General features: G+C 41.5%; 2 long non-coding RNA genes across 2 annotated transcripts in view; one reads left to right on the top strand and one right to left on the bottom strand.

Moving 5' to 3' along the window:
• Window positions 1–16,648, top strand: part of LOC123579144 — a 393,386-nt gene that overhangs the window by 155,295 nt on the left and 221,443 nt on the right. The window contains exons 3-6 of the long non-coding RNA XR_006702644.1: window positions 2,842–2,957; window positions 4,078–4,147; window positions 5,667–5,787; window positions 11,749–12,054. This is a non-coding gene — a long non-coding RNA (uncharacterized LOC123579144). The remainder of the gene's footprint in view (window positions 1–2,841; window positions 2,958–4,077; window positions 4,148–5,666; window positions 5,788–11,748; window positions 12,055–16,648) is intronic.
• LOC123579146 lies at window positions 9,080–10,158 on the bottom strand. The gene is made up of 2 exons (XR_006702647.1): window positions 10,093–10,158; window positions 9,080–9,274 (listed from the first exon to the last, which is right to left on the bottom strand). It is a non-coding gene; the product is annotated as an uncharacterized LOC123579146 (long non-coding RNA).

The raw sequence follows: 16,648 nt of genomic DNA, 5'->3' as shown, positions 1-16,648 counted from the left end.
AGAATGTACATGTAATTAAGAATATACACACAGTTAAGAATATATACATAATTAAGAACATATAGTAATTAATACATAATAAGAATTATAATAAAAATGAAACACACAGCTCACCTACTGCTACTTTTCTTCCTTACAGGCTTCTCTTAGTCCTTGCTGGACACGGAATGTTAGTATGAGCCCAGCAATCATGAGAAAGGCTAGAACACAATCCTACTGGCTATTAGACTGAAAATAAGTTTATCTTTGAGGCTCTACCAAAAGGGACTCTCTACTCTGTCAATCAATCATGAGTGGCAGTTGAAGAGAGGAGAATTTTGATGTGGTGGCCCTTGTCAGTCCCTATTTGTCATAGGGATTATTCTCCACTTGGCTTCTTGGGAGTCGTTTTGGTGCCAAAGAACATGAAAGAAATTCTTCCTTAAATGTGTATTGCCCATGCGGTCTCACACCTCAGAAATGGCTCCTGCACTCTTCAGCAAGTAGTTTTATTCGGTTAAAATTAAGTCTCCGTCTGTCACGAAGAATTGCTCTTCATCAGTCATTCAAAGAGAGTTCCTTATCTTGAACAATCAGATTGGTGTCTTGGCAATAGGGAAACAGCCCGCTATTAATGTAGCCATCCCATTCATCTCTGCGGATTCCCAGAGTGCCCCACTCTAAAGTTAGAAGTGACTGCCTCTCGCCCTTCGATTTCTTTTTAAAATGATGTAGTTAGACCATTGAGATTGATTCTTTAATCAAACCTGGCCTGCAAGATGGCCCTCACTTTATAAACAGATAGCATATCAACCTTTTCATTTTCCATTATTCACATGTACAGAAAAGAGCAGTCATTCTTACAGTGTTATATATACGCTTTTCAGGCTTAGCATTACAGTTTATTTTTCTTTTTTCCAGGTGGTTAACCTCCATGTTGCGTGCTGAGCAGAAATCATCACAGAAAAAAACACTTTTCTTGTATGATTTTGCTGCTGCTTTGAACTGACCCTTTGGTGTAGAACGGCAGTCACAAAATTAGGACAACATTTATGGATTCCAGTAACTTATGCGTAGCCTCAAAGAATAAAATCATGATTTGAAGAGTGAAGTTTGATGACATATAAGATGTGGATCTATAACCATATGGCACTGGGGTTTCTTAATCTTTTACTGTTTGACTTTTGATGCATCTAGGGAAAAAAAAACAAAGGCCCATTTTAAGCATATAAGGATAGAGTTGCAATAAGATTAAACTGCAGAGATCACTCATTAGGAATCTTTTATTTGTTACCTGAAGAACTCGGTTCAAACCAGCCAGGGCCAAAGTAACTTTTTTTGGGGGGGGGGGAGGTGTTCATATGGCCTCTGAAGTTTAGGTGTTTGGCTTAGGGTAACTGGAAACAACAAAGGGCTCTATCTTCTTCCTTTCTGTACATTGACCTCATTCGTGATAATTGCAAAAGAGCTTCACAAGCCAAGAAATTCCTGTTTCACAAGAGAAAAAGTGCCTACTCTTCAGGAAGATTCCAGGAAAGAACTCTGACTTTCCCAGCTCCTGTCACATGCCTATTTCCTGGGCAGTCACTGTGGTCAAGGAGGCAAAGTCATCTACAGAAGGAAACACATATCACGTTTGGAACGCTTGCTCAAATTCTGAATGGAGATTAGGCGGAGGCTAACAGTGACCAAAAAGAAAGAGGTGGCTCAAACAAGGCCTTGGAGGGCCATAGTCAGCCCAATTTGTATGTAACATAAAGAACTGAGGAAGGAAGATGAGAATCAAGAAAAGGTTATAATAGTGATAAAAGTGAACAAATGATAGGAGGCAAAATTGTCTCTTGAGACCATGGCTACCCAAATCTAATGTGTTCATTAAGGAAAGGCTACATTGCAGTAAAAAAGAGGCCCCCACATGCAGATTGATGATAGACATTAATTTCTCTCTTCTGCTACACTCCAAAATTGGGCAGGAGGTACAGGTTTGTTAAGGTACTTTGTTCCATAAGGTCATCCAAGGATCTGGGTTACTTCTATCTTGCTGCTCTGTCATGCCCTAATTAGAGCTCCGTGTGGTTAAATCTGGCTCACTCCATTACCTTTCACAATAGCCCACCTGAAGGGAAGACAGGAAGTAGAAGGTAAGAGCCTCTTTACAAAAAATCATAATCTGTAGGTTACACACAGTTTCTGCCTGAATCTCATTGTTCAAAACATATTCATTCACATGGCCACACCTCCCTACCAAGAAGGCTGGGAAAAGTAATCTTTAGATGGGTGGTCATGTGCCTATGCGAAGCTCAGGAGATTCTGTTATTACAGAAACTGGGAAATAATTAGCATCTACTGTCCCCCCAAAGTGGAAGATCTCCTATAGGTGCTCCAGCTTCATGTAAGGGGTGATGAAGGAAAGCGTATTCATTATGTATAGTCCTGACTAAAATGTAGCCAGATGAGTGTAGGTGCATCCAACGTGTAAATATGACTTTACATATTTCTATCTCTTGTTGAACTTCCTTAGTAAGAGAAGTATCCCTTTGTTTTGCCACTGAGGCTATATTTGGTTTGCTTTTCAAAAATTGTGTCTGTTAAAACAGAAGGTAGTTGGGGTCTATGGTATCATGATATGGCGTCCAATTTAAGTTTTAGTAATGCGGGTGAAAGGTAGACAGAGACTTCTTTAGCTTGGAAGAACAAGACCCACATTGTGGCATTTATAACGCATTCATCTGTACCATCATCATTGTCTCACCTCTCTTGTGTAATTTTTCCTAGGCATTCTCTGGCAGTTTCCAGGAGTCGAAAATGCTGGCCCTCATAACATCTCTCTTGTCTTGGGCTAAACCAGCCTTCTCTTTTCAGGTCTCCAAGCAACAGAATCTTAAAAATGAAATATTCATTTTCTGAAGCCTAATTTAATTCCAGCATTGACTGGGTTGCAGAGCGTATCAGATCACAGGATCTGAAAAATTCTCTGGGTTAGTAATTCTCTCCTAGTGATGGAGCCCTTAAGTATTTATTTATTATTTATTTATTTATTTACCTATTTATTATTCGTTCATTCATTCACTTGCCGCACCTTGTTAAAATGTACACACTTGGTTTTAACCTTGGTTTGTCTGACAGTGATTTACTCATTTGTGATCTAGGGGTAATGAGAAACACTGTGGGCAATCATCTTGCTGTCAATAAATGAAATACATTGTTATTTTTCTGAAACAGGGATTAGTGTTTCTTCCAAATGTAGCTTCCACCCTTACTGAGAAATGATTTTTTAGCTTTATTTTTGGAGCAAATTCTGAGGTTCGGTAGTAAGGAATTTATCTTTCATAACTTCTGGAGCTGATGAGTCATTACTGACATGTAATATCCAATTAAAGCAGTGACAAATGTAATTGTGTGTCATGCACCGTGGGGGTGATAAATTGTACCACATTCTGAAAGGCATGTTTTGGTAAATGATTTTTTGCTGAAAGATTGCAATTATAGCCTGCTTTGAATGTGTGCCTTTGTTTTAAACACAAAGTTCTAAAGAGAGAGATCAGGTTAATGAGAGACATATTAGAGAAGAGTATAACCAAGCAACCAGCAGTTGAAATTTTCCTACCACTATCATTTCCACCTGCAGCCAGAATCTATCATAATTCCTGAAAGTATGGTTGTTCTTAAAATGCTTGGTTCTTAAAATCATTGGCCATTTGGCTAATAATATCTCTTTGGAATTGTGTGACATTGCAGCTTCCTAAGTAAGGCAAAACAGAAATGCAGGAAACCATCTAATGATGTTGGCTTCTATTTGGACAAATGGGAAGAGTTTATATCCTTCAAAATTTACCTTTCTCTCAAGTATTTAAGTAGAGAAGATAGACAGTTTCATTGAATTTTGAATTTATTAGTTTTTCACCTCTTGGCTTTAGCTACATAAACCTTTCTTTGCTAGAATATGTATTTTATGATTGTGTCACACTGTTTTATATGGGTGTCTGGTCTGAAACTAGATGAGTTCTGATTTTAATAAGGAGATTAAGATAAGTAGTGATGATCATAACCTAAGTTTTCTTTTTTAAAATTTATTTATTTTTATTTTTATTTTCTTAGGTAACAAAGAATCAAGCATTTAGTTCTACATAATGATTGCTGGTCCATTAGACAAAGTTTGCTGAATTTGGTAAGTAACTAAGTCATTCTCAGCCAATTATATTACTGTGACAATTTTCTTCATTGTTTTGCTGAGAGCTATCTTATAGAAACATAACAAGGCACTTACAATAATAGTGATAATAACAGACTATATTAATTGAGAACATTTAGTATGCTTAAAGTGATGATAATGTTAGTGATTTTCAAATTGCATGAATAAGCTTTCAGTACTTAGATCCCAATCTGCTTCTCCATTGACAGATACATTGTCACTCTATTTAAGAAGATTGCTATATTAGAGACAAATAGAGTGCAATACAAGAATAAACAGGTGTTCTTATCTAGCACAAATATTCCTAACAATATTTGAATATGAGATAGGTTAATTAGAGAATGCCATTTGCACTTACCAGTCAGATGTTTATTATAATCATATGGGAAGTTCTTCCATTTCCATTTATCATGGAGGAGCAGACCAACCCTCCTGCTAAGAACAACTAGAAACACTGAGCAGAGTTCAGAAAGATATGGTTTTGAAAGTATTAGAGAGATACTAAGGTAAGGAGATTGGAGAGGTCAAGATCTTGGAGGGAAAGAAAGTACAGAGAAGTAAGTCTAATAGTGTACTCATTTTTCCATTTAAAGCAATTTCCAATTCAAAAGTAGTTCAAGGCAAAGAGTAGAAAAAACCAAGTAGAAAGTTTAGAAGAAGGCTTCTAAAAGGATGAGAATCTGAATAGAAACTTTTGACAGTTTAGATGCAACAAGTAAATTCATAAGAACACAACTTACCAAAACTGACGTAAGAAGAAAGAAAAAATCTGAATAGTCCTATATCTACTCAAGAAAAGGAATCCTCCCAAAGAAACTCTGGTTTTAGATGGATTAACCAAGGAATTCATTCAAATGGTTAAAGAAAAAATATGACCGGTCTTATGCAAATGGAGAGAATACTTTCTGATTCATTTTATGAAAGCAGCATAACCTTTGTAGCCAAATATGATAAAGCATTACAAAATGGTAATATGTAGACTGATCTCTCAAAAAATTTTATAGACATAAAAGTCAAATGCCACAAATCTAGCAAATGAAATCAACAGGTGTGTAAAAAGAAATCTAAGCTGGGTTTCACATTTTGAAGTCACTGTAATTTGTCATGTGAATGGAATACAGGAAAATTATCTCAATAGATTACATGATTATTTTAATAGGTAGAAAAGATGCATTTGCTTAAATTCAACATCTGTTTCCAGACAAATTCTTAAAAAAAAAAAAAAAAAACCCTGGGATTATCATGTGAACTCTGTATTCAGTTCACATGGTAAATTATATTACATTCTAAAGTGAGGTACCACTGAGGGCTCTCTGCAGGAAGCTCTCCAGTATTTCTCAGGTAAAAAGGGTAATCTTGCTCAAGGCCACACCCCCTTCTCTGGAAGCATCTAGCTTCTCCCTCTGTTCAGTCCTCCTTCACTCATATCCCTTCCATGGGTGTTGATCCCAAAAGCTGCACTAAGAAGCCTTCCACATTCTGGTCTTCATCTCAGATTCTGCTTTTGGGGAACCAGACCCATAACAGTTGGTATGAGAAGTGGGTGGAGAAAGCAGATGTGAACATGGAGCCGAACTGCCAGCTGCCTGAATGGCAAGAAAGACTCGTTGTTGGTGGTAAGTAGAACACAGCCCCTGGCATCAGGTAGCAGTGTAATCAGTGTTGTTACTGGTGGCAAACTGGGATAGCATTCTGGCAGAAAGGAATTCACAAGCTGGTACAACAACAGGCATTTGGGAGACGTGTGGCAACCATAACACAAAGAACAGTGGGTTTGGCTAGCTGTCGCTAAGCTTCACTGATGCTTTGGAGAAAGAGAACAAAAGGCTGAGAGTGATAAATTGGCAATTAAAAGTTAAGAAGGAGATCCAGGGGGCTTTCTTGGTAGCATATAAAGAGGTCTGCATCTTCTACAGCCCAGGACTCTCATGAGTGAGGGAGCTCCAAAAGTTAAACTGTAAACATAGCCATGAATTATGGCCCAAATGTGTCTTCCTGCCACCCCCAAATTCCTTTGTTGAAACTAAACCCTAAAGTGAAAGTATGTGGAGGTGGGGCCTTTGGGAGACGGCTAGGCCATGAGAGTGGAACCACCATGACCAGGAATAGTGCTCCTAGAGAACATGCCCCACAGAGCTTTCAAGCTCCCTTCTGCCACATGAGGACACAGCCTGAAGGCACCCTGTAAGAGGAAGCAGGTTCCCACCAGACACCACATTTGTTGGCACTATGATTTTGGACTTTCCAGTTTCCAGAACTATGAGAAGTAAAATTACCACTCATCTGTGGTATTTTGTTACAGTAGCCCAAACAGACTAAGACAGCACGTTTGTGATGTGTTGGCCCTGATGAGGAAAGAAGAGAATTAAAGCAGACTAAAATCTTGAATCTTAAGATTCCTCTGAACCGCTGAACCTCTAGAAATGGTGTGCACTTCCATTAATGGACTGCTTCCCCTTATTTGAAGATTGCAGATATTTTTCCCCTGCCCAGGATCTGCCCCTAGTTTCCTTTCAGCCAATAAGCCAGTAAATAACAAGGGTCAAGTCCAAGATGATCTGGCAGGGCTATACTGGGCCTCATGAGAGAGGAAAAAGGGCTAGACTTGAAAGCAGAAGCAGGATATAGCCAACATGTACCAACAGGAGCCAGAAAACATGCATGGGACTATAGTCTGAGGGTGCTGGAGCTACGGTCAAAACATAAGGTTCCACAAAACAGAGTTTATTGATTTGTGAAGATTCTGTCAAGATATAGAGTGTAACATCCTGGCAAAGTCCCTACAAGATATGCAAACACACTGTTAGAGTGGCTTCTACAGGCATGGAAGTAGTAATAGCCTACAGTAAATGAAGTAGAAAAGTCAATGAAGACAGAAATGCCACAGTGAGGAATCACTACATAGATAATGGAAGAAAGGGATAAAGGCTCAGAGAACTAGGTGTAGATATATGTTACAAGGCCAGATATATGTCCCAACACAAGGCCTGGCCAATGGCAATGTCCTCTACAGTCCACCCCATGTACCACTAAGATTCACTTCCAATAACTTCTGGAAGAAATACCCTGAGGATTCTCATGAACCTCTTTCCCAAGAGAAACGTCAGTGGGGTAATTTGTAGCCCCTGCCACTTGCAGCTGATTTCTTTAGACAAGGATTTCTTTAAAGGCCATATAAAACACTATCTTTAAGGGGAAAAAAACTGGTACATTTTCTTATATAACACTTATATAAAGTTTTGTAGATCAACTTTAAGGGAGTGCGGAAACATCCACAGTTGTACCATAAGTTAGTGCAGCTACTTTGGCAGTACCTACTAAAGCTGGATGTAAAACACCTTACATAATAAACAGAAATATATACATATATGGGCCAAGAGACTAGAACTAGAATGTTCATGATGGCACTATTTTTAATTGTCCCAAACTGGAAATAATTGAATGCCCACAGTCAAATGCATAGTAGAGAAATAACTTGTAGTCAGTAAGAGAGTATCAAATAATACTTTAGGATTTCATTTATACCGGTATAAAAACCAGGCTAAGCTAACACCAGGAAGGGTGTTAGTCATTGAAAAGGGGCACGAGGGGGTCTTCTAGAGGATGGGGGACAATGATGTTCAACTTCTTGATCAGGGTAGACACATGGGTATGTTCACTTGGAGAAAACTTATTGAGCTGCACACTGATCCTGCACTTGGTTGCATGAAGTCATACTTCAGTTTCAGTGTTAAAAATGAAGCTAGGTAGCTAGCAGAGTCTCAAGAGTAGCAATTTCGATTTATATAGCAAAACAAAACCTTGTTGTACATGCGATGGAATATTTTTGTCTGAGTGGCTTTGCATGTTACCTTTTGTATATTCCATCGGCTCGCTAAGCTTGCTCCCTTACTCACATGCCCAGGCATTCTCTAGTCTGTCAGCCTATTTCTCTTCATGGTACTAATTGCTGTCTGAAGTTGTTTACTTGCCCTAGTATAATGTCTATTCAGTGGCAGGAGGAATCTTCTCTTTTGCTTACTGTTGTACACTTGCATCTAGATCAGTGTCTGACACATAGTAGGAGCTCAAGAAATATTTGCTGAACGAATGAGTTATTGAATGAATGAAAAAAAAAGTGTTAAGAATGTGTATAAAAAGACAAAGGACTTGGCTTGAGCAGAGGTTAAACTTATTCCGATACTGGATTTGTTCAGTGATATTTATATTTCATAGCTATATACAATCATCTATTATTCTTAAATGAGTACAGAAAATATAATCAGTTCCTGTGATTTGGAAGCTCTCTGCCCTCTAATTTCTATTTTCCCCATCAAAACAATTGCTTTTTAAACAACATTTTCCATAATGATAATCTCTTAGGGATGCAACTATGCATTAAAGTAGAAAAGCTGGAGGTAACAAAAGTGGCAAAGTGGAATGGCTAGATTATAAGCATGACCAAAATTTGAGGAGGAAGAAATTTCTCTGGGGCTAAAGCAGCCAGGGAAATTCCTGGAAGATGTGTCTTGAGCTTCTGTGAAGGATAAACAGGATATAAGAAGGGGCAGGGGAAGCAACCTGGAAACACAGAAGGGAGATCTGGGCTCCAGGGCAACCTGATAGATCAGGGTTTGATCACAGAAGCTCAGAAGAAGTAGGAGGGAATGTGGTTCAAGAGTCCAACCTAAATGTTTAAGCACCTGGGGCAGCATCCTGTTGCAGCTCATTGTCTACCTCTTCTGTTCCCAGAATCACAGTTGTTATTATTTTTAATTCAGAAGAACCTTAGGGTTACCTTCCCTGGTGGGCCAACCATAGGATTTGATTGTAGTGATGACGACACTGCTCAGGTGGGGTGTCTGTGTGTGTGTGCGTTTGCATGTACGTGCATGTACACGACATGTGTACTTGCTTGCAGCATCATACTAGTGTTTACCCACTTCTTTAATTTGTCACATTTGTTCCTTTTAGGACAACAGAAATAGACGGAGACGGTAATCAAAGCCGTTTGGTGCAGGGGGTTTTCAGGGATGAGGAAAGATAATTTGAAGCAGCCATTTGGAACCACAGGTGACAGCTCAAGGGTTAAATCCAGCCAGAAAAAAATGGCCTATTTGGCCTCTAGAGTTAAAAAGAGAGAGTAAAAAAGATTAGTTAGCAGTAATTCCAAAGTAGGGAGATTACACAAAGATCTGGATTAACAATTTCTCTTGAGACAGTGGAAGACCCAACAACACCTGGCCCTTGTTTTTTCCATGGCGATAAGCGGATCGTGCTTTCTGGTTCGCCATAGTCCCCACCAATCCCTTCTCATGCAACTGCTTCCCCTTCCTGGTCCCTGTGTGGATCTGAACTCGAGCCCTATTTAGTGGGATGGTGGGGTTAAGGACTAGCTGAAGGTGTCAGTAGCACACAATCCTGGGTAAAAAAAAATCTGTGCTTTTAGGTTATATCAAAAGTCTATGGACCCATCAGAGGAGGTCATTAACATGTAGTGATACTTGAGAAGCATTTCAAATATCTGCTATGGAATTGTACACTCATTGATTCAGAAATAGCCTTAAAGAATGGAATCATTAGCAGCATTTATGTCCTTAACATACTTCACTATCCCAGGGTGACAGAGAGGATCAAAACAGGATAACAAATATTGAAGCGTTCTATGAAACGGATGTGATTTACAAGTACAAGAGAGGATATAAAGAACAAAACAAAAAATGCACTGACACTGTCACAATGACAGAATAAATGTGACTATGTGAAAGCAGGGAAAGAGAGTGGCATTGGAGGAAGTCCTCTAAACCTTAACAATATAAAATTTTTGTATTGGGTAGACCAGAGAGGGCATCCTGATAGTTCTACTTTCTGCATCAAGGGATGGCAATTGTGGGTGAATATAATATGCCTACACTGACATGTGATGACCCCAAGACACTTACCATAACTCTCTGCTTACGAATCTATTGTGGACGCAATGTTCATGAATTTAAGCCTTCCTTTAGCCTGTTAAATGGTTCCAGAAAATCACAGATGAAAAAACAAACAAACAGGAGAGCTCGCAGGCTCAAGCAGTATAGTGAACCAAAGTAGATTAGAAACTCAGCAATGCATGTATCTTTTCTTAATCCAGCAAGTGGAGATAGTTTATAGTTAGTATTGTTGCTGGTTATTTTCACTTCCTCCTCAGAAATTTGGCCTATTAAATAGGAAATCTCTTCCTGTAATTAATAAATGTAGCATTCATATAAACATCTCATGGGGTCTTCTTGAAACGAACGAGGAATTCCCTCCTTCCCCTGAAAAGGAACAGAACTGAAGCTGGTGGCAGGGAGAGTAAGGACAGGAGAATAATTTCTTCCTCCGAGCACATTTTCCAGCAGTTTCACCTTTTTGTCAATTTGTATTACTAGCTAATATGATGACATCATGGCATTGAGACTAGGATAAAAAGACATTAGGGGGAACAGCACGAAAGCAGAACACTGACAAGATAAAATGTGGTACTCTTTAGTATACTTACTCGCTCAACATCCAACAGAACCGACCCTAGTCTCTTCTCAAGCACCACCCCCCTGGCTTTTAATTCTTCCAAGAATTTGGACCTGAGTGGGGAAAACTGGTTTGGTTAGCAAGGATGAGAGTTCTTGGGAGCTGGATGAATTCCACTCCCCGCCCCCAGCCTTTTGTGGTCATGTTTACTAAAGAATGGAAGGCAGGTGCCTCAGGACAGTGGTCAAACTTGGCTGTCCAACACAATCACTTGGAGGAGCTTAAAAAACAAACAAACAAACCCATACCTCCCCTCCACCACCATCAATTAAAACAGACCCTCTGGAGGAGGTGTCCAGGCCCTGAGATGTTTCAAAAGCTACTCACGGGATTCTTAACCGGCAGTGTATATGAGAAGCGCAGCCTTGGAGATGTAGGGCAATTTCTGCAGCCATTGCAAGGTCTTTCAGACGTGCCCATGTCAGCTCAGCGGTCAGCAACCACTTGAGGCAGGCTAGTAGACCAGTAAACACATCTGAGGAGCAATCACCCTCCCTCTTTCTCCTCCTGCCCCCATCCCAGTCCTCCACGGCCTCCCCTCTGCACTCCAGCGCACACCTGCCTTTTTACTGGGCCACCGCTTATCCACGCTCCTTCCAGTAAACAGCAGCATCTCGGGCAACCACCCCTGGCCTCCGACCCGGAGCCGCGAAGGTCACGTGGTTCTGGCCCCACCCACGACTCCCCAAGGACCCCGTGACCCTGACCTGGCCAATCAGAATTCAAACTCCCCTCACGGCAGAACTGTTGCGTAAGAGGTGGGCACGTGACTGGTCCCGGCCAAAGACTGGCAAGTTCTCCCAGACTCCGACAGAAGCACCCTGGTTCTCGTCCGCGTGGGCGGCGTTTCGGGCTCTCCTGTCAGCATAGGGCGCTCCGCCCGAAAAGGAGCTCGGCGCTGAGAAACGCGGGTCTGCCCCGGGGAGAGAAGGAAACCTGGAAGTGTGTTCAGTCCAGGTTCAAAGTTGGGTCCACCCCTGGGCTTCCCGGCCCTTGGCTTCCTTTCCGGCTGAACCCGTCTGCGTTGGCCTCTCCGTCCCTTGCAGCTCGGGTCCTGGCTGACTGGCCCGTTATCCTCTGGCTGGCGGAAGCGGACAGATGGCCAGAGGCCTCCTCCGTCGGGGGACCCTGTGGGGCACAGCCACCCCCGCCCCCTCATGAGGACAGAAAACGGCGCCCTCTCTGGGCTGACACGGTCGCACGCGTGGTGCGCAGACTCGATATCAGCCCCTGCGCTGCTCTGGGGGCCCTCGTGCGGGGGACAGCATGGACGATGGCCTTGAGGACAGCCTAGGCCTGGTGCACGCGCCTTGGGCAGAAGCCTCTCGCTGGGGACCCTGCTGGGACCATCGGTAAGTGCTTTGATTTCCTTTCCCCTAGATTCAGTGAGAACCGGTTCGAGCTCACACCCCTGTCTTCACTGTACAGTGTCACGAGGGGAGAGGGGCCCAAGAGCGTTTAGTCCCTCGTCTTCCATTTTGCCCTCAGTTTTGAAGGAAAGCGTATACCAGGCTTTGGTAGCTATCAGACGTGTTCTAGCTAATGTTTACTGAGGACTTTCTGTGTATCAGATAATCATATATGTGATGCATATCATACATAATACTCTATGTGAGACACTGTGCACATTATATATAAAACAATCATTTTATGCTCCTAACACCCAGAGCACGTTGTTTCTGGGATTGTGTGCATTTTCTGTATGAGAAAACCAAGGCACAGAGGGTTTAAGTAATTTGCTCCCAGGCACACGGCCATGAAGGTGTGGACTTGACATTCCAACCTCAGAATTGGTATTCCAGAGCCTAGGTTCTTAAGCAGAGTGCTTAATCCCCAGACTCAGCAATCTAGAGCCATGGTCATTTATGGCAGAAAAGAAGAAAAAAAGGTTGCAGGATCCAAGGTAGGTGCCTTTGGCAAAGTCGTAATATTTCCCTAATATGTGTGTGTGTGTGTGCAGCCTCCCTCCTTCTTCCCTTGAATGGAACGTTTGCTCTGTTGGAAATGGTCATGGTTATATAAATATATATTCCTTTGGAAGGGCCGCCCCAAGGTTGAGGGGAAGAGTATCAGATTCGCCAGACCGCTGTTCCCAGTCCAGATACAGAACCTGATCAGTGAGACCATAAATGGTGCTTTGTTGACAGAAGGAAACAGTTAGCAACATTTTTTCTTTTCCTTTTAATATGAAAGTAGCATTTGATTCCCTGGGCATTTTTATTTCTAACAAGAGCTCTGAAATGCAACCTAATTAGCAGCATTGCCTGGAAAGTGGAGTTTTCCTCTCCCAGGGAATTGGGGTGGGGGGGGGGGCTTTAGAGAGCGCTTCTTGTCTCTTGCCCTCACTTGCCGTACACTGATTTCAGTTTGTTCAACTTGTCCCTCCTTGCCCCAAATAGCCCAGTGGAACAAAGAGAATATAATCTTCTATCTTGCCACACCTTGAATTTTGCTCCTTTTTTCTCCTTCTTCTTGGGAAGGTTGAAAAACAAAGCATTTCAATGTGGCTATTCTCTCCTGTGGTTGGAGGCCAGCCGTGAGATTTCAAAGAAACCTCCTTTGTTCAAGATTTAAGAAAATAATCACTGCGCAGCAAACATTGATATGACTTTTAATGGCCATTTACCTGATTAATATCCTTTCATGCTACAAGGCAGCATGAGACACAGCGCTTTAATGAAAGCCAACAACAAAGCGTGGACCAGGTGTGTTACTAAGAAACAATCTCTTGTGTGATTTAATTAGTCAAAGCATTGCATGGAGCCATTATAAGCAACCTTGCAGAAGTGGCAGCAGTGTGGAGCCCTGTGTTATAAATTGGCCTTTTAAAGAAAGACATAATGATTTAATAACTGTGCATCTCTAGTGAAAGAAGAAACCCCTCTTTAATTGGGAGCAAGAGGGGGGAAAAAAAAAAAACCAATACGCTAATCACAGTTTTGAGATCTTCCTCCACTCCCCCTCATCTCTAATTGGGTACCAAAAAACCCAAAACCCAAAACCCAAAAAAAAAAACAAAAAAACAAAAAAAAAAAACTTTCAACAGTTTTCTACAAACACTTGAATGCGATTATTTCTGTTATTTTGTTTCCTCTGTTCCTTGGGCCGCTCAGGGCCATCTTTGAGATCAGCACTCCAGTTCATGGGACATCGTTGGAGAAAACCTGGAAAAACTTGAGCTGGTCAGGCTGTAGGGAATCCTGTCATTTGAAGAGTTGCTGTTATTGTGTTGTTACATACGAAAGAAATGGGAGTTGTGATGGTTTGATGGGGTCCTTTTTTTTTTTTTTTTTTTTTAATCCTCATGCCTTGGTTTAATGATGTGTCAACCTGCCACGGAAAGATTGACTGGCATAATGCTTATTACTTAAGATAAAGATAGATTTCTTGTGTGATGTGGGAGCTTTACCATAGATAGGGTCTTATCAGGGAAAGTCTGCCTAACCCAGGTAGGATTTGTGACTCACTTCTACGTTTCACTTCTCTATACTTCCACTTAAATTAAGGAGACAAGCGTTCAGTACAGAGAGAGGGAAATACACATTTGAGAACCAAAATTGAAACTTCCCTTTTCCATCTGACTTTTGTGCGTTTCCTCAGTTACGGGCCTGGAGTGAACTTGTTCCCTCTGAGTACCTGAGTTTCCTTGAGTATGGGGAGTTGAACTTCACACACCCTGAGAGTGTCCTTTATCTTTGAGTCACCGGGCAGTGCTGGGGTGGAATTGCTTTGGGGCCTTTTACTCCGTACAGAACTCCTAATCTATAAGGTCTCATCTAGGGCTCAGAATCTGATACCAAAGACCAGTGATCAGCCAGAGAGAGACAAAGTATTGGCAATACTGCCTGTCATCCTTTGGGGTTTGTGAACCATGGCTTGCCACAGGCCTCCTTTTGTAAAGGATGTTTTATCGGAACATAGCCATGCCCGTTCACTGTATTGCACTACAATGGCAGAGTACACAGATTTCCATAGAGACCATCTGGCCTGCAAAGCCAAAAATACTTACTATCTGGTCCTTTATGAAAAAGTGTGCAGACCTCAGCAAGTTGTCAGAGTTGAGTTCTGCTGAGCAATCATTGCCTTTGCAGCCTGGTAGGTGGGGATGACCCTAGAGGGATTCTCCTGCCCTATTTCTCACTATCCAGGTGGCTCAGGCTGAAGAGGAAGGTTGGGTTTGGGATTTGAACAAAAGAGAGTTAGTCCACCTTTGTGCACTGTGAGGCCATTCCCAGGCTGGAGGTGGGGGTTCCCTGGTGTGTTTTGAGTCCAGCTGAAAGTGTTGAGGAAACATCCTTTTGCTCTTGGCCAGTGTGTGTTATGGATCAGTGGATCAAAGTCTGCAGACGCCATGGCCAGTATTCACCAAGCTCTCTTTGTGGACAAAATACATGAACCTTGTGCATAGGGTCTTTTCTTATATATGTATTTTTAATTTCAAAAGAAATCCATGAATTCATCTGATAAAAATATTTGACGGTAAAGATGAGGCTAATGACCAGGGGTGATATTCAGAATACCTAACAACAGTTCGGTGTGGGCACTGACCAGTCAGGTTGATGCCAGTTATAAGCCAGAAGTGCCGCCCAAAAGTCTGTCCCAGCCCAGTGTGCTTTCTGCTCACGACCCCTTTGACCACCCACCCCTGACTCTCATCCATTTTGTCCCTTTCCCATTGTTCTTGGTTTGGCATGTGGCTTCCCAGAGAGTGTTAATGTTCTTTTGTGTGAGCACTCAGTGAATATGGAGTATCTTGGGGATAGTTTTTATATAAATGGTGTATAATTATTGCCAAACACCTTTTTTTACTAGCTCTTTTAGCGCTAATACAGATAGAACTACTTCATTCCTTTTAGCTGCTGTGTGATACAGCGTAGTTTAGGTGTTTTTAGTCTCCTATAAAAACAATTTTTTAGATGGATGCAGATACTATTAATAAAGCACTAATTCATTTAAAATGATACTAAATTTGCTATCTAAGTATTTGGAAACAAAAATATAGCAGCTATCGTGGGAATCTGAGAAATATTGCCTATGCAAAAAAAATACAGAAAACGAAACCAAGCAAAAAGTGTGTATATTCATATATTTGCCTGCTTTGGCAAAAAAACAAAAACAAAAACAAAAAAAAAACCAAAAAAACAAAAAACAACCCAAAAAACAACAACAACAAAAAACCCCCAAAGTCTTTGGAAGGACCCTAAAAGCAAACCTGGAAACTGGTAAACTTATTGTCTTTAAGGAATGAATAGGTAACGAATAGGAAATAATTATTTAGTGCCTTTAGAACTTTGAATCACGTAAGTATATTATTTGTTGAAAAGAATAAAACAGCAACAAAAGCAGAAGGATATGTCTTGGTGGTTGACATAGGGATCTGCCGGTCAGGCCTGTGACCTCTAACAATTGTTCTCATATCAGACCAAATAATTGAGTACTTAAATTACTATCAACAACCTCTAGGGAGGTCTGGGGCTAGATTGAAAATCTTTTCTTGAGAAAGCTAAACATATAACATAGAACCACTAAATTGAAATCATTTCATTGAAACTTAAACAAATAATCCCCAGGGGACCCAGCCCAGCAAACTGCAGCTGCCACTCCTTGGGGCCCTCCCCTTCCCAGCCTGTGTTTGACCTGTGAGTCCATGGGGTTATCTGTTCAGATCCGCTTCCCCTAACCCTTCCGGCCTGTGAGTGGTGGGGGGAGAGAGGAGCAGCTGTTCCTGAGAGGCAGTGGGCCCAGATGCCAAGGTTGGGACCTTAGGCCCCAATTCCCCACCCCCTTCCCAGACAGCAGGGTTGAGGAAGAAGGAACCTTTGTCTCTTTTGCTATCTCTAGGACTTATAAGGGCCCCCAGATCGGGTCACAACTAGGATGAGAGATTTTTTTTAATGTACTCCTCTCATCCTAAAGTGTATGCTCATACCAGCAGCTAGATTTTTT

This window comes from Leopardus geoffroyi, chromosome E2, assembly GCF_018350155.1.
Source record: "Leopardus geoffroyi isolate Oge1 chromosome E2, O.geoffroyi_Oge1_pat1.0, whole genome shotgun sequence".
In the NCBI taxonomy this organism is placed as follows: domain Eukaryota; kingdom Metazoa; phylum Chordata; class Mammalia; order Carnivora; family Felidae; genus Leopardus; species Leopardus geoffroyi.
This window is presented reverse-complemented; position numbering and strand designations above follow the sequence as displayed.